This window comes from Podarcis filfolensis (genome assembly GCF_964270895.1).
Source record: "Podarcis filfolensis genome assembly, chromosome: 2".
Lineage (NCBI taxonomy): Eukaryota > Metazoa > Chordata > Lepidosauria > Squamata > Lacertidae > Podarcis > Podarcis filfolensis.
The window spans coordinates 70,799,807-70,822,770 of NC_139605.1; the positions used below are offsets into that span (position 1 = coordinate 70,799,807).

General features: G+C 41.8%; 1 protein-coding gene across 1 annotated transcript in view; it reads right to left on the reverse strand.

Annotated features, from left to right (window-relative positions):
• Positions 1-1,079: 1,079 nt before the first annotated feature.
• The window catches only part of PRELID2 (PRELI domain containing 2), a 61,785-nt gene continuing 39,900 nt past the window's right edge, over positions 1,080-22,964 (reverse strand). Inside the window, exon 7 of the mRNA XM_083600254.1 lies at positions 1,080-1,288. The gene's annotated coding sequence lies outside the window, so the exon portion shown is untranslated. The remainder of the gene's footprint in view (positions 1,289-22,964) is intronic.

Here is a 22,964-nt window from a genome sequence, read left to right on the forward strand (position 1 = left end):
ATTCAGCATCCTATTCTTACAGTGGCCAACCAGATGCCTGTGGGAAACCTGCAAGCAGAACCTGAGCACAAGAACCCTCTCCCCTCCCACAGCTTCCAGCAAGCGGTATTCAAAAGCATACTGCTCCAACCGTGGAGGCAGAATGTAGCCATGATGGCTAGCAGCCATGGACAGCCATACCCTCTATGAATTTGTCTAATCTTCTTTTAAATCTATCCAAGTTGGTGGCCATCACTGCCTCCTGTGGGAAGGAGTTCCATAGTTTATCAATGTGCTGTGTGAAGAAGTACTTTCCTTTATCTGTCTTGAATCTTTTGACATCCAGTTTCAACGGATGTCCATGAGTTCTGGTATTATAAAAAGATCCCGTTTCTGTAACACTTCCTCCATAGCATGCATAATTTTATAGACTTCTATCCTGCCACCTCTTACCTGCCTTATCTGTGAAATAAAAAATCTCAAACACTTTCCCCACAGGGGATTTGCTCCATCTAGTCATAGTTCAGTATAATCTGGAGGGCGAAAAGCTCCCCACTCCTGCTGCAGATGAACTAACAGCCCTTCTCAGGAGAGTTTCATATGCCTGGTATCCATATGACTAGATAAGCACTAGGTTTTGGGCTAACTAGGTTGTATAAAAGCTGCCTGAAGAAAATGAACCTGTTTAGTCTGAACTATGGTTCTAACAGGTTTTGCACTGACAAAAGTACTTAAGGAAAAAGGGCTTGAGAAAAAAATCTGTCATAGACCCTTATCAGTTCAAGAGGGTACTTACATCTGGACTGCAACAAATCTGGGGTTCAAGATCAAGACATGAAATAGATAGTTAGCTTCACAACTTAGCTGATGGTATCCAGTGATAGATAGTAGTCCGTAAGGTTTTCAAGCAGCACCTTTGGGGATAAAAAGCAGCCAGGGAAAGGTGATTTCAGGGTGTTTCAGAATAGGGCCCTGCAGCTGCCTTTTCTTGAGAATAAAAGTGTCCATTTTAAGCACTAAAGGGGGGGAGCACAAATAATGTAACATGTAGTTTGGCCCTTGGCTGTTTCTTGTGGTGTAACATCAAATTATACTCAGCATTTCAAATGACTAATTTTTATGTTAATTAACAGCATGCCACAAATTCCCTCATGCCTAATGGATGGGGACTGGAAAAAGCAGCCCTCAAGATATTACACATTACAGACTTTGTTGTTTTTCACTGTCTTCTGAATAGCATATTCTTTGTTTTTGTTTTTTTAATGCCGATTTGTATGATTGAATTGATTGGAGACTGGCACTTTCAGTTCTGCAGATATAAAGAAAGGGGTTGTCAGTCGCCGGGGCAACAACAGCAATTTCTAAGTTGTCACTTTCACTGGCTGGCTTGAATTTGTTCATTACTTTATTGCTTGAGACCACGCCAGTTGCAAATGCATTCACATCCTTTTTTACCTGGGTGTTGCTGTCCTTCAAACCACTTAATGACCAGTTGATCGAGATACTGTCTAGACTCTGAGCAGAATAATGACAAAATGTGTATTGGTTGATTCATTCATGGATATTTATTTTCCATATTGGTATGAAGTTACTCTTCCCCAGGGAAGGCCAGGGAAGGTCGAGAAATTCTTTTGTGTAGACCAGCTCTCAGCGTGACTCACTTTTAAGCCTAATGATTTGCATCCAATGCAAATTGATTACTTGGTATAGGATGCTTGTGAACTGGCATGTGGTCCATGAATAGATGCATTTCAATCAACACAAAGGTCAACAAAATAATTGCTTGCTTGGAAATCTAACTCAAAGGCTCACAACAGATGCAGCTTGATGTCTCAAGGCATGGAGGAAGGTGACACAAGATAAGTCTGCCCTGCGACAAAACAATTTGTGGCTATGGGAAAGGGCCATGGCTCAGTAGGAGAGCATCTGCTTTGCATGCAGCTGGTCTCAGGTTCAATCCCTGGAGAACTGATTCCAGTCAGTGTAGGTAGTACTGAGCAAGAGAGATCAATAGTCTGACCCAGTATTATTATTATTATTATTATTATTATTATTATTATTATTATTATTAATACACCACTTTATACCCGGGGGTCTCAGGGCAGTTCACAGAATAAAATCAAGACATAAAAACCACAAAATACCTAATAAAAATAAAAACAACAACCCAATAGCCACCACCCCACAAAAAACCACATTTTAAAAGGGCATAGGATGTAGATTGGAGCAACCAAGGCCTGGTTAAAAAGGAACGTATTTGCCTAGCGCCTAAAGGTGTATAATGAAGGCGCCAGGTGAACTTCCCTGGAGAGAGCATTCCACAGATGGGGAGCCACTGCAGAGAAGGCCCGTTCTCATGTTGCCACCCTCCGAACCTCTCAAGGAGGGGTGTAAAGTATATCCCTTTGTTCCTTTGGGTGTCCAGAGCAGCACTGTACATGTCAAGAGGAGATATGTAGGAAAATGTGTCAATGAGCATCATAGCAGAGGAATTTCTTGCAGCCATAGATTTGTGACGTTCATAATTTCTCATTCTAAATGCTACCCCTCGCTTCTGAAGTTCATTATTTGTACTAAATGTGGGAGAAATGCCCCAGGCCAAAATAAAATAAACTGGGAAGGGAGAGTGAAATGGTTTATTAGCACAGCATGTCTCTTCAATGAAAACAAACGTGCACCCGGAAATGGCTCATTCTGAGCACTCCGTGCACCACCAGGCGCAGAATAAATATTCCATGTTTGGTAACAAACGATACCTCTGCATGATGCCTAGGCACAGACTGTTGATGATTGCTCTTGATTTCAGATTTCCACTCCCATGCTGTGCTTGTCAGGATGGTATGTTATAGACGGGCATTCACTTAAGGCTGCTTCAGACTGAGCATTTCAACTTCCCCACATGGAAAGCACTTCTTTGCAGGGAAAGGCATGAAAAGCACAAAGCAGCAATTGCTTGTGTGTCTTTTGGGTTGCGCTGAGCATTCAGCAGGAGAGATGCACATAGACATCATTGCACATGAGCATCCACATGTCTTCTGTTTTAGGGGTAGAATTTGGGACAAATTGCATTTATTTGCTTTGAATGGCTGTCATAGCATCCTCTTTTTTGCTCTTCAAAATATGGCAACTCTACACACATCTCTCCTGTGGTCTGCAGCTCGGAAGCTGCTTACTCAATAGAAAAATTGTCACATGCAAATATAAGCAAATTATCACATCACATTTGTATACCACTCTTCCGCCAAAGAACATCTGGCCAACATGTCCTCACATCAACTTCCCAAAGGTCATGCTTCAACCTTCTTCTTTTTTTTAATAAAATATTTATTAGGGTTTTACAAAAAACAGAGATTTACAGAATAAAAAGAAAACAAGAAAAGGAAAAAAAGAAAAATACAAAAAATACAAAAATACATAGAAAGAAAGAAAATACAAAATACAAAAAACAAATAAGTAGAAAAAATTAAAAACAAATCCATTTTTTAATATCTTTAAGCTCATTTGCTTGTTTCCTTGACCTCCTCACACCTCCCTTTTTTGTATTCCCGTTTACATAGTCAATTCAGCAAATACTTACCCTCTTTCATTTATCTTAACTCTATATCTTAACATATTATAACTATATGTTTTCATCCATTATCAATCCATTTTTACATATTCTTATTGACCTTGTTGCTAATGCCACTTAATTTCAATCCAACATCATTTTAACATTCATTAATTTTACAATATTTCTGCAAATAGTCTTTAAATTTCTTCCAATCTTCTTCCACCGACTCTTCTCCCTGGTCTCGGATTCTGCCAGTCATTCCCGCCAATTCCATGTAGTCCATCACCTTCATCTGCCACTCTTCCAGGGTGGGTAAATCTTGTGTCTTCCAATACTTTGCAATAAGCATTCTTGCTGCTGTTGTTGCACACATAAAGAAAGTTCTATCCTTCTTTGGCACCAATTGGCCGACTATGCCCAGGAGAAAGGCCTCTGGTTTCTTCAAGAAGGTATATTTAAATACCTTTTTCATTTCATTATAGATCATCTCCCAGAAAGCCTTGATCTTTGGGCACGTCCACCAAAGGTGAAAGAATGTACCTTCATTTTCTTTACCTTTCCAACATTTATTATCGGGCAAATGATAGATTTTTGCAAGCTTGACTGGTGTCATGTACCACCTATATATCATTTTCATAATATTCTCTCTTAGGGCATTACATGCCGTAAATTTCATACCTGTGGTCCACAACTGTTCCCAGTCAGCAAGCATAATGTTATGTCCAACATCTTGTGACCATTTAATCATAGCAGATTTAACTGTTTCATCCTGCGTATTCCATTTCAACAGCAAGTTATACATTCTTGAAAGTATCTTAGTTTTGGGGTCTAGCAGTTCTGTTTCCAATTTTGATTTTTCCACCTGGAAGCCAATTTTTTTGTCCAAATTATAAGCCTCCCTTATTTGATAATAGTGAAGCCAGTCTCGCACTTTATCTTTTAATTTCTCAAAACTCTGCAATTTCAATTTGTCTCCTTCTTGCTCCAAAATTTCCCAATATTTCGGCCATTTGGCCTCCATATTGAGCTTTTTCTGAGCCTTTGCTTCCATCGGTGACAACCACCTTGGGGTTTTATTTTCAAGTAAGTCTTTATATCTTATCCAGACATTAAACAATGCTTTCTTGACAATATGGTTTTTAAATGCTTTGTGTGCTTTAACCTTGTCATACCACAAATATGCATGCCACCCAAAAACGTTATTAAAACCTTCTAAATCCAAAATGTCTGTGTTCTCAAGAAGCAGCCATTCTTTCAACCAGCAGAATGCTGCTGATTCATAATAAAGTTTAAGGTCTGGCAGGGCAAATCCCCCTCTTTCCTTTGCATCAGTTAGTATTTTAAATTTTATTCTGGGCTTCTTGCCCTGCCAGACAAATCTAGAAATGTCTCTCTGCCACTTCTTGAAACAATCCATTTTGTCCAAAATTTGCAATGATTGAAACAAAAATAACATTCTTGGCAATACATTCATCTTTATAACAGCGATTCGACCCAACAAGAAAAGCTTCAGATTTGACCATATTTCTAAGTCCAATTTCACTTCTGACCAACATTTCTCATAGTTGTCTTTAAATAAGTTTAGGTTCTTAGCAGTCATATTAACCCCCAAGTATTTTACTTTCTTAACCAATGTTAGGCCTGTCTCCTTCTGAAACCTCTCTTTCTCTCGGGGCCACTAGGTGGCGCATCGGAAGATGGCTGACAATAACATCTCTCCGACCCACACGAGGTAATTTGGAGGCTATGATGGGGGTAATTAGCCTCCTTAACCCCCCCAGGATTATGGGGGGGGACGGCCCTTGCCTGCTGTGCCCTATACCACCCCCGAATTTGTGGGGGTGGGGGCACTAGGCACAAAGCCCTCCTGTGGGATTCCGGCACTCCTTGATGCTGTCTCTGACCTCTAGTTTGCAAGAATCTTCAAAAGAAACAATTTGGACGAGATAAATTGCACATACTTCAAGGAAAAAGAGGGAGTAAAGACTGCTGACAGAAGAGATCTCTGATAACAAGGCAAGAACAAAATTTGAGAAGATATGTCAAGATACGGTATTGCAAATGACTGAGGGGGGAGGGGGAAAAAACTTTCCTTTCCTCTTTATGTGATTAAACAAGAATCCCCTCCCCTAATGAGTTAGAACTTTAAGGACTTAAGCTGTGATTTAAGGCTGTGTGGAGATAAACTTTCGAACCAAAGCAATGTTTCAAGACGAAGCTGGAAAGTTAAGAGTTTTGGAATGACGCAGTTAAAAATGCTGTTGCCATCTTGGGAGGCATTGTTGGAGCTCTTGGGTCTGGGAGGAGAAAGAGAGAAATAGAGCTGTTTATATATCGTGGATTAACCCCTCTGTGGGACTTAAGAGCGAAAAATGCCTGATTTATGATGGAAAGAGTGATGTTATCTACGAAGGAGATATATGGAAACCATCTGGACTTAGATTGGAAGAACGGGAAATTCACACAGGATTATTATATTTGCTTATCGGCTTAAGGAGACTAACAGAAGAGATCGTAAAAGAAAAAGAGAAATTATATGAACAAGATATGATGTGAAAACACCAAGATAAGACTGGATAGAATTATGAACTTTGTCTGGACTGATTGGGACTGATTTGGACACTAACGCAGTAATAAGAAGATGATTTGAATCCCCCTTTGGATCTTGAAGTATGGGTTCCCCCAACAAAATTTAAAAATTTGGCTTTGTAATTTGGAATTTATGTGATGTGATTTAATTTGATGTGATTGGCCAGTTAATAAAAATTATTTTAAAAAAAAAAGAAACCTCTCTTTCTCAAACGGTGTTAAGTTTTTTTCAAGAACTTTAGTTTTTAACTTGTTCAGCTTAAATCCTGCCACATGACCAAATTCTTGAATCAATTCTAATACTCTTTTAGTACTAGATTCTGGCTCCTGTAACGTCAATGCTAAGTCATCTGCAAAAGCTTTCAGTTTGTATTGTTTGGCTGCGACCTGTATACCTTTAATCAGACGGTCCCTTCTAATCATATTTAGCAAAACCTCCAGGACCAAAATAAAAAGCAATGGGGAAATTGGGCAGCCTTGTCGTGTACCTTTCTCTATCTTGAATTCCTCTGTCACCACATTATTAACTATTAGTTTAGCCTTTTGTTCTGAGTAAATTGCACTTATACCATTTTCAAACCCTTGGCCAACCCCCATCCCCTGAAGATTTTTCTTCATAAAACTCCAAGAAATATTATCAAAGGCTTTCTCCGCATCTACAAAGATTAAAACTGCTTTAGTATTAATGTTCACTTGCAACTTCTCCAGAATGTTAATTATATTCCTCGTATTATCAGACAAATGTCTACCTGGGAGAAAGCCAGCTTGGTCTTTATGTATCTCTTCCACTAATACTTTTTTCAATCTTTTAGCCAAAATATCAGCAAATATTTTGTAATCCACATTGAGCAGGGATATGGGGCGGTAGTTCTTAAGTTGTGTCTTTTCAGACTCAGTTTTCGGTATAAGCGTAATATAAGCTTCCTTCCACGACTCTGGCGCTTTTTTCCCCTCCAAAATTTCGTTACAGACCTCCTTTAGTGGTTGAATTATCCAATCCTTCAAGGATCTATAATATTTTGAGGTTAAGCCATCCAGCCCTGGAGATTTGCCCAACTGCATATTCTGGATGGCACCTTCCACCTCCTGTTCTGTTATTTTATAGTTCAGCATTAACTTATTTTCTTGAGAGATTTTTTGTAGTCCATTTGTTTTTTAAAATTGGTCTATCTCAAACTCTTTCTGTGGCCCTTGTGTGTATAACTGTTTAAAGTACCTCTGGAAGCATTTTCTAATTTCCACTGGATTCTGAATGTTCTTTCCTTCCACTTCCAAATTGGTAATAGTGTTGAGCTTTTGTCTTCTTTTCATTTGCCAGGCTAACAATTTTCCACATTTGTTAGCCGATTCAAATGTCCTTTGTCTCATTTGTTTAATTTTCCATTCAATTTCCTGATTCATCATCTTCATATATTGCACTTGATATAACTTTATATCTCTCAGAATCTCTTGTGACTTTGGTTTCGCTCTCAGTTTCTTCTCACCCTCTTTTATTTTTTCCAAAATTTTATCTTTTTTCTCATTTTGAGCTCTCTTCTTTATTGCATTCTGTTGAATCAGAAACCCCCTCATAACTGCTTTACTTGCGTCCCAGATTACTCTTTTTTCAATGGTGGTGTTCAAATTTATCTCAAAATAGTCTCTCAAAGTTTTTTGGGCCTTCTTGATAACCTCTTGATCTCTAAACAAGGTGTCATTCATCATCTGAAGGAACCGGTTGGTGTTAATTTCATCTCCATTTTCACAGCGTTATGGTCGGAGCAAGTTTTAGGGCAAATTTCCACTTTTCGAGTCTTAGGTGCCAGTCCTCTAGTTATCCAGATTTGGTCAATTCTTGTCCATGTCATTTTGGCTTCAAAAAGGAGGTTCCCTCTCTACCCAAGGGATTCTTAGTTCTCCAAATGTCAATCAAATCCATATTGTCAGTCAATTCAAAAAAGGTTTTTGGTAGTCTGCCATCTTTAGTAACTACCCGTCTCTGCGACTTGTCCATGTTTGTAGATACCACTCCGTTCATAGGTCATGCTTCAACCTTCAAAGATAAGCATGGGTTTCAATCCTGATTCCCACTCCTGTTTCCAAAACTGCATCCACCTTACTACTCCGGCTGTCAAAAGAAGAGAAAGCTGATATATTGAGCCATCTGCCTTTGGATGACCTGCAAGCAGCCTAGAGAATCATTACTGGTCCCATGAGGCTTCCAGGTGTGCTGCACCTGTGTGCTGAATGCTAGGAAAACTGTCTAGCTGGCAGTGCCCATAGTAACCAATTTGTCTCCACCTGGGTGCTGGGCAGACTGACTGGGTCATGCACAATTTAGCACTGGCTGCCAGTTTGTTTCTGAGCTCAAGTCAAGGTGCTAACCTTTAAAGCTCAAAATGGCTTGGAACCTGGCTATACTTTAAGGACCGCCTCCTTCTGTACATTCTTCTCCACATGCTCCAATCGTCCTCTGAGGCCCTCATCCATATCCCTCAATCTTGCAGGCTTGTAAACTAAAATAGCTTAAGAAAGTTCACAAAAGGTTTTCCCTTCCCTGACCTCCTAGCAGACCCTGTGTCCTGTCCCACAATGTTCAAGAGGACCTCCTGAACTCCAGAGAGACTTGGGGGGGGGGGGCGGACAGCGATCCAGTAGCTGCAAGGGGAATGAGAGTATGGCACATTCCCTTCTGCGAACTTCCTTAAATTAACTTACTGTAGGGTCCAAGCCTACAGGTGTCAACATCTTAGATGCTAGGTGGTAACTGCTAACCCACCTGGAAGATGGAATGACTCCCGTGACCTAGCCGATGGTTTGTGTAAAATAATGCAAGTTTTCACATCATGCATTCTTTCTCAAGCGTTGGTGTTCGCAAAAATGAGAGGTGAAATTACACAGCGCCTTTGAAATATGTTCTTAAGAACTTATGCTGCATCCTCCATTGTTAATGGTGATCTAGGGGTCAGCATTTTTTTTCAGCAGGGGGCCGTTCCACTGTCCCTCAGACCTTGTGAGGGGCCGGACTATATTGGGGGGGGGGGAGGAACGAATGAATTCCTATGCCCCACAAATAACCCAGAGATGCATTTTAAATTAAAGCATACATTCTACTCATGTAAAAACACGCTGATTCCCAGACCATCCGTGGGCCGGATTTAGAAGGCAATTGGGCCAGATCCAGCCCCCGGCCCTTAGTTTGCCTACCCATGCTCTAGCTGAATTAAACATACACTTACCTAGCTGACTATAAAGTGTGAGTGGTTGGTTTGGGGTTTTTTAATCCTAAATGGAGCATGCAAGAGAAGGTAGTGCATCTGTCTCTCCCTCCCCTAAACCAGGGACCTCACTGTACTCTGCTGTTTTGAGCCAACCCACCCCCACCCCTAGACCAGCTTCCCAGTTCTACAGGAACTAAACTGTGAACAATAAAATGCTTGCACACTCTCCAGAACAAAAGTTGATCGATAAAAATGTTCTTATGTGTTTTGTGCACCTGGCTCAGTTTGGCTATTTATAGAATCGTTCCAACAATAGAATGCCTAAAGCTCTTGATCAAAATCCCCACCCTAAAGAATAACATTCCTAGCAGGAATAACTTCAGGATATATTTTTTTTTAAAGCAGAAACTTCCAGGGTTGCAAGTATCTTGATAACAAACTTTGTTACTTGCCACGGTTGGTAGTTCTAGAAGGTAATGAAAGATTCGCCAAGGCCCTGCTCCTTTTATGTTTCTGTCACAACAACGCCCATATACTAACTGCATTCACCAAGCGCTGCTTATTTGCTGCAATTAGCATCAATGAACTTTAAAGGAAGTTACGCAATTATGTCAGGCTGCAGCCCTAAGACACACAAGAGAAAGCCCCACTGAGTGCAACAGGACTTACTTCAAAATAAAGATGTATAGCAGGGATGAAGAATCTCAGCCTCGGGGATAATGTGTCCTCCATTTGGCCTACTGATTGCTAGGAGTGACACAGATACCATAACTGAAGACCAATTGAACAGCTGTGAGCCAGACATTTTAAGAGACGAATGTCCAATTGTGTGGGAATTCTTGCTGCGGTCAATAAAAATAACTCCCTTCCCTCCCCCCATATGGCTGGGCTCTGTCAAGGAGACCTTGATCAAAACCCGCTCGAGAAGAGTAGGCCAAAACCTAATCGTAATTTTTTAATGATTGAGAAACAGGAAGTAGAAAGGTTCGCTACTGCTGCCATATTGAGGGATATAGAACAAGGGTTATTAATATGCACCGTCCAGATCAGTGCTGGAATCTCAATGCATCCCTGAAAATAGGCAAAAATAGACCTATGAAGGAATACTCAATCTATAGTGGTTTCTAGAGTGCCCTGGATATGTCCAATTCAGAACAAATTAGAGATAATGGTCGCTACACTCTAGCTCCTTAACCCCTTTGCGGTGACCCCATTTCTTATTCAGTGCAGGGAGCTGCCTCGTATGATCTCAGTATAATAAAATACCCACAGCAAAAGGCCAATACCCCAAAGTCCACAAGAAACAATCAAATTCCTAAGAGTGTCCAAAGTTTAATTTAAAAAAGAATCCAGAGATCTTGAGATGTAATAAAATGCCTGCTTCCTTTAAGATTTTTTTTTTAAAAAAAAAACTCTCCTCAAATTTTTCACATGCACTCTATGTGCTTTTTATAAGCTTTCAAAATTAATACCAAGAAAATAAATAAACAAACATAAAGTACACATTGTTTCTCTGCTTTTAAAATAAGTATTTTTGAAGAACTGAACTGACACTTTTTGTTCACTGTCCTCTAGTTTTTACAAAAAAAAAAAATACTTCACAATAACACAAAAGCATCTGTATGGTATTAATGGAATTGACTAATTCTCCTAAGTCCCCCCATCCCCCACCGTCTGTTCTGTTATCTTAGAATAAATTGTCATCTTAGAAGCTAAAGAAGAAAAAAAGCATTTTTAAAAAAGATGGGGGAAGTCTCTCAGATTATTTTGGATCCAGCAGTTTGGATCAAGTAATGAGGCACAGAACCCCATTACGGAAACTGCCACCCACACCATGACAAGACTTACCATGAAAAGAGCAAGAGAGCAACAATAGGAGGAGCTGGCGCTGGCTGAAGATTAACTGAAGAGGCTGAATTTAAGCAGAGGGTGCTGTTAGGTGGGTGGCTAAATAAAAAAACCCAAAAAAGATGCCGAGGCCACACAAAAAATAGCAAAAACTCTGGGTGACAAATTTAAGCCAGTCATCATAGCTTGCATTCAATGAGACACACACTTGCAGGAATTATTATGACAATGGGAAAGTTTGGTGTTCGGGTGCTTATATGTCAAACTTAAGACTCCATTTCTTATCCAGTGTAGGGAGCTGCTTCATATGATCTTGATATAATAAAATACCCACAGCAAAAGGGCAATCCCCCAAAGACAGCAAGAAACAACCAAATTCCTAAGAGTGTACAAAGTTTAATTTAAAAACTGCTCTTTAGTGCTCAATCAGAGCAAATGACAGTTGGGTTTTCCATTCACCTCCTTGGACTTTTGGTGAGCTCACTTTGAAGGAAGGCTATGTTTCAGTTCTCGTCCTAACTGGTCTCCCATCCTTGCAGGGGAGAATACGGTAGTTGCTGCATACCTCACCAGGAAGTGGTCTGACCATGGCAATGGAGTGACATCCATACACACTCCTGTTTCCAGACCCTACCTCTCTCCGCCTAATTCAAGGTGCACTGCTTTGTGCTTTGAACTGGTGATGATTTCAAACAGGTGCATGGTATCCATGGAAGCCATGAATTCCTGACCCAGACCTGACACATCCTCAGGATGGATGTTGAAGCCACTCAAAACCACTCCTGAGACCACCACAATACAATACAATGCAATGCAGTGCAATACAATACAATACAATACAATACAATACAATACAATACAATACAATACAATACAATACAATTACCTTTATTGGCATTATGAGTTAAAACATTTCAAAAGACTGGGATAAATTTAAAAGGGGCAGGAGTGAGGCTGGCGAGGATCATGAGGTACTCGATTGTTCTGCTTCACCCTGTCTATTCCCTAGAGAGATGATTCATTAAGAAGCCTTTTGGGTAAGATGGAGATTGAAAAGGAAGCCACTGAGGCAGTAATGTCCTTGTCCTTATCCACTAGGAGGAACCTTGTTTGGCTTTCTCTTGGAGCTGTGGGTCGCAGGTCCAATATCTTGCTCAGCATCTGTTTGCGGAGTCTGCTGTGCAAAGGGCAGTGAGACCACCTCCGTCCGAGAAGTACACCGACAGCATCTAGTGGTTAAGAGCGATAGACTCATAATCTGGGGAACCGGGTTCGCATCTCCGCTCCCCCACATGCAGCTGCTGGGTGACCTTGGGCCAGTCACACTTCTCTGAAGTCTCTCAGCCCCACTCACCTCACAGAGTGTTTGCTGTGGGAGAGGAAGGGAAAGGAGAATGTTAGCCACTTTGAGACTCCTTCAGGTAGTGATAAAGCGGGATATCAAATCCAAACTCTTCTTTAGCCCAGCACCAAAACTAATGCAGAAAGTTAGTGTTTAATGGTTGGGTGGGGGTGTTAAATGTCTAATAGTCAGACTCATAATAATATAATAATAATAAAATACTTTACTTGGATTATTGCTATGTCTTGTTTCCTCCCTGTCAATTACTACTATTAGGTAATGCAAGAACAGACAATAGGCACTGTCGTTTTAAATAGGATTGGTGGCTATTTACCAGATAACTAAAGACTCATTTGATTGAATGCATCATTGGATTCAGATACTGCATTGTTATTTTTTATTCCATAATGCTGTCATTTTTGTATGTTCCAACACTATTAGATTTCAATCATCCACTTTGCCCCTTTTAAGGTCATTGCTTTTATATTACCAGTCAGTTGTAAATCCACACATTCTTTTCGATCAGAAAGTAAATGAAATTGGGTCTCCTGGCTGTGCAGCCAGAGACTAATGTCTGCTGAAATGAATGATGAGACTCTGTTATCCTCTGGTGCTTCCACCTTTTCTCTACCTTCCTCCACAACCTACTACAGGGAGCACATCAGAACATAAGAAAGGTCCTGCTGAGTCAGACCAATGGCCCATCCAATCCCGCACCCAATCCTGAAGTCCTAGAAGGACTGATAAACATTTACAACTGCACGTGTAAATGTATGAGTTGTTCATCTTTAAGGGCGAGGATAATTCACAGTTGTGTGCTGTAGCTGCTGTCCCCCCCCCTTTTTTTTTGAATTTGCATTTCATTTATTTGTTAACATTCTTATATTACGTTGATAAACATTGTCATATTACATTACAGGACTTACTATAATATAATTTCCAACATGTATACAAAAATTATATACAAATTTTATATACCTAGAAAGAAAATGAAACAAAAAAGAAAGAACAAAGAGAAAAAACAAAAACAATTTCCCCCCAAAAAATCATATACATACCAACACACTAGACTTCCTGTCTTTCCCGTTGTATATTCCTTTTTTACAAATGAATGTACTCTTACTATTGTATATTTCTTTACATATTATCTAATACATTCCTATATCAATATGTGCTCTTAGTCTTATTTCTCAACTCAGTCTCACTCCAAAGTCAATCAAATGCTAGCATAGATAGCGAACCTTTACTGTATTTTTGAACATATGTTTTATATCTATTCCACTTTTCCATAAATTTTTGTTTTTAATTGCCTCTCAGGGTATTTGTTAACTGCACCATTTCAGCAAATTCTTGTAGCTTGTAATGCCAGTCCGTTATTGTCTGGGCTTCTTCTTCCTTCCACTCCTTTGCCACCAAAGTCCGAGCTGCAGCCGTTGCCTATAAGAATACCTCCCTAAAGGCCTTCGGGATGTCCCGGCCAACAATGTTTAACAGAAATGCCTCTGGTCTTTTAAAAAAAGTTATTCCAAACATTTTTTTCAACTCCTCGTAAATTAAGCCCCAGAACACTTTGATCTTCCTACATGTCCACCACATATGATACATGTCACCATTACTCCCACCACACCTCCAACAAGTATTCGCTAAGTTTTTAAACATCTTCGATAGTCTTGAGGGGGTGAGATACCATCTGTGCTGCATCTTTAACATATTTTCTTTGATGTTATAACACGACGTAAATTTCATATTTGTTTTCCAAAGCTCTTCCCATTTGGCCATCATTATTTGACGCCCATCTAATCATTGTTGCCTTAACCTCCTCCTCCTTAACTTCCCATTCCAGGAGTCAATATATTCTCGAAATTACCCTGATTTTATTATTTATTAATTCTGTTTCGAGTTTAGAGGGCTAATTATCAAATCCAATCTTTTTATCTTGTTTAAATATTTCGTATATTTGAAATAAAAGCTGGTCTTTTATCTCCTCATATTTTCTAAATTTAATTCGGCCGTCCTCTTCTAATGTTTCCAACAGGATCAGACCATGATTTTTCTACCCTAACATTCCAACAGTGGCCAAGCAGGTGCCTCTCAGAGAGAGATGAGGAACCCTGTGGTCCTCCAGAGGCTGCCAGACTCCAACTCTCACTAGTCCCAGCAAGCATAGCCAATGGTCAGGGATGATGGGGGTTGCAGTTTAACAACATCTGGAAGCCACAACTTCTGTCTTCCTGGTCTAGGAAGTTCACAAACAGGGCATGGCTATCCCTGTAGGTTGTCCTCTTGTGTAGCATTTCAGACTTCTGGGGGCAATTTATCTGAACTTGTTCCTCTTCATAGGAGCCTACTGGATCAGGCCAGTGGCTCATCTAGTCCAGCATCCTTTTCACACAGGGGTCAACCAGATGCCTATGAGAAGCCACAAACAGCACCCGAGAGCATTCCTTGTGGTGTAGTGGTTAAGAGCGGTAGTCTCATAATCTGGAGAACCGGGTTTGCGTCTCCGCTCCTCCACATGCAGCTGCTGGGTGACCTTGGGCCAGTCACACTTCTTTGAAGTCTCTCAGCCCCACTCACCTCACAGAGTGTTTGTTGTGGGGGAGGAAGGGAAAGGAGAATGTTAGCCGCTTTGAGACTCCTTAGGGTAGTGATAAAGCGGGATATCAAATCCAAACTTCTCTTCTTCTTTCTCCTGCAATGGGTATTCAGAAGCCTCCAAACAGTAGAGTGGTCTCTCCTAACTTCCCATCTCTTATACAATTAAGGCAACAACTTGTTCCTAGATACGACTACTGTCCGCGGGCTCCCATTAGTTCCCCTGATCACTAAAGAGAAGCGGGGGAACAGAGCCCAGAGCAGCAGGAGTCTCCTGCGACGTGTGGCATTTGTTCCATTAGCATGTCACTCTGTACTAATGCAGATGGACAAAGATCACCCGCCACTTCCAAAGGTTAAAAGCTTTTCCATTTCGAACTTTCTGCTGAATGTAATTTTGTAGAGATAAAGCAGCACCAGAACATAAAACCGTGCCCTTTATTCCTGTACATACATAATTCAAGGACACTAATGAGAATAGAGGAATGTGGCACTGTGACCGCATCGAGGGACTCTTCCAGGAGAGGGCTGCAGACAAAGCGCAAATGGCTGGCCCTTAATGGCTCCTCCTGCGTCGCTGCGATGCGAAAAAGGGTTCAGGGGTTCCAGTCCAATTGTCTTAGTCAAAAGGCTGCCTTTGGAAGGCTTCTTTGGGGGGGGGAGGAAAAAAGGGGGGAAGAGTAAAAAAGAGGAAGTGTTAATTGCAACCAAGACTGGCCGGTACACAAGTAAGGCCCATTCTATTATGATCTGTGTATCATGCAAGAAGGGTAAACTTTTTCTTAAAGGAATCTTTAGGAAATATCGATCTTATTGGGGGGGGTAAGAACATAAGCAGGGACGCGGGTGGCACTGTGGGTTAAACCACAGAGCCTAGGGCTTGCCGATCAGAAGGTTGGCGGTTCGAATCCCCGCGACAGGGTGAGCTCCTGTTGCTCAGTCCCTGCTCCTGCCAACCTAGCACCTCGAAAGCACGTCAAAGTGCAAGTAGATAAATAGGTACCACTCTGGCAGGAAGGTAAACGGCGTTTCCGTGTGCTGCTCTGGTTCACCAGAAGCAGCTTAGTCATGCTGGCCACATGACCTGGAAGCTGTCTGCGGACAAACGCCAGCTCCCTCGGCCTATAGAGCAAGATGAGCGTGCAACCCCAGAGTCAGTCATGACTGGACCTAATGGTCAGGGATCACTTTACCTTTAAGAACATAAGCTAGGTGTAGAGCAGTTGTAGGACATCAGCCTTGTATGTAGAAAGTCCCAGGTTCAATCCATAGCCTCGCCAGGTAGGGCTGGGAGCAGGGCTGTCTTAAGCACATCCAGCGCCATGGTGCAAAGATCCCTCCGGTGTCCCCCTGGCAACTCCAAAACAAGGGAGGGCGCGGTGGAAAATGTCCTCTGCCTCCCTCACTGCTCTGATCCCCGGCGTGGTGGCGGCAACCAAGCAAGAAAACGTCCTGGCAGATATGCTTTCTGGCGTCAGGGCACCAGAGAAGGCAGCCCAGGAAGGCTGTGCGCTGCCTTTCACCAAGAAGCAGGAGGACGACAACCGGGAGCAGGGCTGTCTTTAGCAGATGCAGAGGCTTGGGAGGGAAGCTGCACAGCTTCCATCCTAAGCCTCTTTGGGGATCACTCTCCTCCTGCAGAGGCTTGGGAAGGAATCTGCATGCCCACCAGCCATATAGTTGGCCGGGTGCAGCTGGTGGGCATGCAAGGAAAGGGGAGGCTGCTGGCACTCGCTAGGGCGCCCCTGAGAGGCCGGTGGCCTGGCACAACGAACCACTAAGACCAATGGGAAAGACGGCTCTGGCTGGGAGAGATCCCTCCCCGAGACCCTGGGGAGCCACAGCCAGTCAGGTAAACCGCAGATGGACCAATGAGTCTGACTCAGTATTACGCAGCTTCCTATGTTCCCAATAAATACAGAAGACATAGTGTTAGTGTAGGGGTTTGTGTCAGCAGCATGTGGATAAGTCCTTTGCTTACACACACACACGTATGTGTGTATAGAGAGAGAGAGATTGTGAGAGGTTAGAGCAGGCTTCCTCAACCTCGGCCTTCCAGATGTTTTTGAACTACAACTACCATGATCCCTAGCTAGCAGGACCAGTGGTCAGGGGTGATGGGAATTGTAGTCTCAAAACATCTGGAGGGCCGAGGTTGAGGAAGCCTGGGTTAGAGAGCCCAGAGCTTGCTTGGTTGCATTCAGTTGGCTGCAGTGTGGCTTGTTTACATGTGGGAGGGGGTGGATTGCTGGGTCAGGTTAGCCAGATTAATTTGTATGCCGTTGTGGAAGATACGTCATTGCCTTGTTGTGCACAAAATGTCTCTCCCTACATGTAAACAAACTGTGAAAAGTGGAGGTGTACTTTCCCCCATTTATTTGCTTGTTTTATACCACTGTAAATAAAGACAGAGGACAGAGCAGTGCAGGTACAAAAACTAGCAAAGAGCTAGTATAGTGGCTAAGAGATGGGCATTCCAACCTGATTAGCAATGCGTTTGTCAACCAAATTTATAGGTGACTCTTCATTATGTAGGAATCACAGGGTGATTTCTGGAAAAGTGTAGAATTTCTGCCCCACAGCGGTGCATTTAGCACCCTCGTTGTATGGCTTCCAGTGTAAAACATTCACCTCTTTACCAACCTATTCAGCTGATTGTAAATTATGTTGACTGATTATAATGTGTTTTTATACTGTCATAACCCTGGAGCTTTACAGTAAAAAGCAAGTAAGAAATATCATCATCATCATCATTATCAAACAAACCATATAGTACTAATAAACTAACATGCAATATAAAACAATTTTGGGCTGACAGCATCAGATCAAACAAAGACCTTAGGTACAAGTGGAAACCACAACAAGTCAAGTATCTCCAGACACCTGAAAAAACAGGTATGTTTTCACCATCAGAATTTCTTAGAACAAAATTTGTGGCAAGTGTCTACATTTGATAAATGTTTTCATACTAATAATACTTGAATCAGATTCAGAGATGGGAAAAAGAGGGGATTTAGTCATGGCAAACAATCCACTTAAAAATGGCCACCTGCGTCCCATGAGGTGGCCCTATTTGAAAGAAAAGGTTACCTATGACGGCTTTCTTGTCCTTGTGAAAGCCATCAGAGAGGCCTGGGCTGAACTTGGTTTGCAAACACAAGAATGGTTTTAAGCCTCCTCCTAAGTGTACAAGAGTTTCTCTATCATCAAGGTAACATGTGGAAGGTTATGGCGAAAGGTGCTTGCTTCTGGCTTCCAGCTGCAAATGGATCATTAGAGCCAGTGAGGATTAAAGGTGCACTTAGCTCACCTAGGAGCACTTTTTTCATTTGATGGCGTGTTTCCTGGAACAACTCTACCCTGGTTTTCAAAATAGCATTGAATCAATTTGAAAAGGGCGATTCTTTGGCAAGATTGTTGGAACAGTGAAACAGCATCTCCTATGGAATGTTTAAAGGAGTGGCTTTAGGAAGCTACAACTCTAGTGAACATTAAGCACTCGTTGTCCAGTGGTACCTCAGGTTAAGTAATTAATTCGTACTTAACCTGAAACTGTTCTTAACCTGAACCACCACTTTAGCTAATGGGGCCTCCTGCTACCGCCAGAGCACCATTTCTGTTCTCATCCTGAAGCAAAGTTCTTAACCTGAAGCACTATTTCTGAGTTAGCAGAGTCTGTAACCTGAAGCGTATGTAACCTGAGGTACCACTGTAATCATCTTAGGCTAAACTGTGGCCTATAAGGCCAGTGCTTTTATATGGCTGGCTCACTGAGGCCAGCATTTTAAATCATCATGAGTGAACTTGATTTTATAACCAAAACAAGCAGAGAGACCACCTTTTCTGTCCCTTGACCAGCAGTTTGATGAGCAAGTGCACATATGAACAGGTGAAGTTATCTCTCATGGAGATGCTTTGTTAAGGAAAGCTGCAACCACTCAAATTCTGCTTGTGGTAAAAGCTAAGGAGATCATTAAACATTTAAAAACTTCCCTATACAGGGCTGCCTTCGGATGTCTTCTTAAGGTTGTATAGTTATCTCCTTGGCTCAGGGGTCTCATAGCTCCATAACCTCCAACATTACTCTGATGAAAATAGGGACGTCCTAAGGGAAAGCAGGACATTCTGGGATCAAATCAGAAACTGGGACGGCTTCTATAAATCCAAGACTGTCCTTGGGAAATAATGACACTTAGGTTGAATCTACACACATATAAAAAAACGTTGTGAAAATGCTGTTGTAAAAAACATTTTGAAAAACATTTTGAATTTGCCATGACTCACAATCACCTTCTAGACACATTTGTATAATGCACTTTACAACACACTTAAAATGTTTTATTTGCAGCTGTATAGCTGAGTCCTTGGAGGACCAGTAGGAAAGCTGGCAACCCAAGGTAAAAGGTGCCCAGAAAAAAGCTGGTTTCCTCAGTTTATATTTCATACTGCTCTTTCCTAAACAAAACAAACTGAAAGAGTGAAAAGGAACTGACTTCTAACCTGAAAATGAGTGGGGAGGGGAGGCTAGGAGAAAAAGTGAGAGGAGGGCACTGAACAGAGAGTGGCATTAACAGGGTAAGGAGACGGTAGCAAATAAGACAACCGTTGCAATGCTACTTGGGTCTTACAATCCTTGGATAAAAATGCTCTTCACCACAGCTAATAGGACCCTACTTGCACATTCAAGGGGAAGGGGGTGGAATTTGTTTTGTGAGACATAAAGTAAGAGCTTTTGAAAGGGATTGTATTTCAGATACCTGGCAGGTAGCAATAAAAAAAAAAGTAAAACAAAATGGTGGAAATTTACAGCCTCTTCACTTCAAAGACAGTATTAGTGACCTGCACTTTCGTGGTGTCCCCTCCAATAGCTTTTTAAAGCATTTTTTGTTTACAAGGTAGCAAGGAATGTGATTTATTTTTATTTTTTTAAAAAAATCATTTCAGAGTGCTTCAAAAGTGTATCTTCATAGCACTGTCTCCTTTTGATCAACCCTTGATAATTGGCTTCTTTTAAAGCAAGTATAATTCTGTTTTCTTCCAAGATCAACCATAATTATGCATGGCAAGTTTCTGAAATGTATAACTTTTTTTTGTTTTGTCTGAAAGAAAGATGCTTCAGTTGCTTCTGTCCACCCACATTTTCAAACTGGCTTTTGTGGGGATGGGGTGGGGGAATGAACAGAAAGAAGCTGGCAGTTCTGTTAACCCCCTTTAGGCTGGAGTAGAGGAAGCACGCAGATTTGAAAAGCAGGATTGGATTAGGGCCCTCTCCTCACATTTCTCACCCACACCCACCCACCCACCTTTAATGGACTTTCAGAAGACAGTAAAAACAAAACAAAAAGACGTCTTTGGGCTGATAGAAGGCTGGTGGTTTTATTTTAAGTTGTTAAATGGTGGCTTTATCGTTTTAGCCTTTTACGGGGAAAAACAGAGCATAAATGCTTTAAATCTTAATTACGTTTTCATTCTGAGCATTTTTGTTTTAATGGGATTGTTTTGCTGTGTAATTTAACTACTGTGCACAATGTTCTCTAAACGGTTCTTATATTTTGTAAACTGTTTAGGATCCTATTTTGGCATTATGTACATAAATAAGCAGAGGAACGCTGCTGGTCTCCGATTGGTCGACAGTGACGAATCAGCCTGGGGATTTGCACTCTTCCTATGAGATCCTGCAGGGGTCAGGCACATAGAATCAGTGAACCACACTCCTGAAAAATTCTCCACCTGGAAGCTCCCAGTGAGATGATATGGGACTGAAACCAGGCTACACGGGCTGGTGCTCAGGCTGATGAGCTCATTGAGCATGAAAATAGGCCAAGTGGCTTGTTTCTTATCTGTATTCCTTCCCTGAGGACAGAAAATTCTTCAAGGCCATAAGGATAGCTGAAAATCCAATAATGTCAGGTCAGCTCAAATGCCTCATTAGGTGTTGTTGTTGTTTAGACGTTGTTTAGACGTCCAACTCTTTGTGACCCCATGGACCATAGCACACCAGGCACTCCTGTCTTCCACTGCCTCCCACAGTTTGGTCAAACGCATGCTGGTAGCTTCAAGAACACTGTCCAACCATCTTGTCCTCTGTCGTCCCCTTCTCCTGGTGCCCTCAATCTTTCCCAGCATCAGGGTCTTTTCCAGGGAGTCTTCGCTTCTCTTGAGGTGGCCAAAGTATTGGAGTCTCAGCTTCACGACCTGTCCTTCCAGTGAGCACTCCGGGCTGATTTCCTTAAGAATGGATAGGTTTGATCTTCTTGTAGTCCATGGGACTCTCAAGAGTCTCCTGATACTGGGAAAATCATAGCTTTAACTATATGGACCTTTGTCAGCAAGGTGATGTCTCTGCTTTTTAAGGTGTGTCTAGATTTGTAATCGCTTTTCTCCCAAGAAGCAGGCGTCTTTTAATTTCATGACTGCTATCACCATCTGCAGTGATCATGGAGCCCAAGAAAGCAAAATCTCTCATTGCCTCCATTTCTTCCCCTTCTATTTGCCAGGAGGTGATGGGACCAGTGGCCATGATCTTAGTTTAGGTAAGGGATCATTAATATTAAAATGATCCATCTTGACTTCTTGCTGGAATGTTTGTATAGCAAAACACACACACACACTTTGCAAAAGAATTAAATAGACCACACACGATGGAGAGATGGAGGAGCACATACACACTTTAAATGCTGGCTGTCACCTGGCCTCCTGTAAAGCAGCTGGGAGTTTTAATTCATTTGTATGGTTCAGACTGCCAGTGTAAAAACAATCGCTGGATTTGGGAAGGCCAAATCTGTCTTCCATTATGTAAACAGGAAAAATGGCAATTAAATTAAATGCACTGGATAAATAGAAACAACTCCTGTGACATTTGGAATCTGGATATATGTTATGAAATCATTTGGGCACGAAGTAAGTATTTAAGGTTGAAATCCAAACACCCTTTTCACCAGGCTGGAGGGTAGCGGCCCTGGATTTGGTGCTGACATTACTCTGCCCAGCCCTTCTGGCCTCCAGCGACACCAGCACTGCTCCTCCAACACAGAGCTCCCCATTGTTTGCTGAACGGATAGGCAGAACATCTGCCAGCAGGGCAGACCATGGAAAGCCCTGAAACTTGGTGTTCCAAGGGCAGGAAGTGACATACATTGCAGGGGGTTGGACTAAACGACCCTTGGGAAACCTTCCAACTCTATGATTTTATGACAGTGTGGAGGCCAATTCATGCTTGATTATTGCTGTTTGCCTGCCTTCCACCACAGCTGGCCTGTTTAACCCTACCATTCCTCAGCCGGGGTTTAGGCCACAGCCCTTATGCATTATTTTCTCTTTCTACCATTCCTAAATCTCTGCTACTGCAACTTTGTATATCTTAGGTTTGTGCTTTCTGGTTATATTTAATTTTGTCATTCCTTCTCAGAGAATTTGATGCAAGCTTTCATCATTTCAAACTGTTCTGTGTTAAACTTTCATTTGAATTAGTCATATCTTACGGCACACATAACATGTCCATCTGTGGAGGCATAGAATAGGATGTAGCTGAGAAAATGGGACAGCGAGGACTCTGTGATGGGAAAGAAGTTACGGTAATTAGGAAGTTGGATCCTACAGGAGAAACTAGTACGGACAAACACATTTTACCTTCATATTTTTGTTCACCCTTGTCCCAGTTATCTGTGTTTATCCCACCATTTTCCTCAAGGAGCTCAAGGTGGCTCTTACATGGCTCTGTTTCTCCTTGCTTAATCCCCACAACAATTCTGTGATGTAGGTTAGGCTGAGTGGCAGTGACTGGCACAAGACCAGCGAGTTTCATGGCTGAGGGGGGGATTTGAACCCTGGTCTTCTAGGTCCTGTTGTTGTTGTTGTTTAG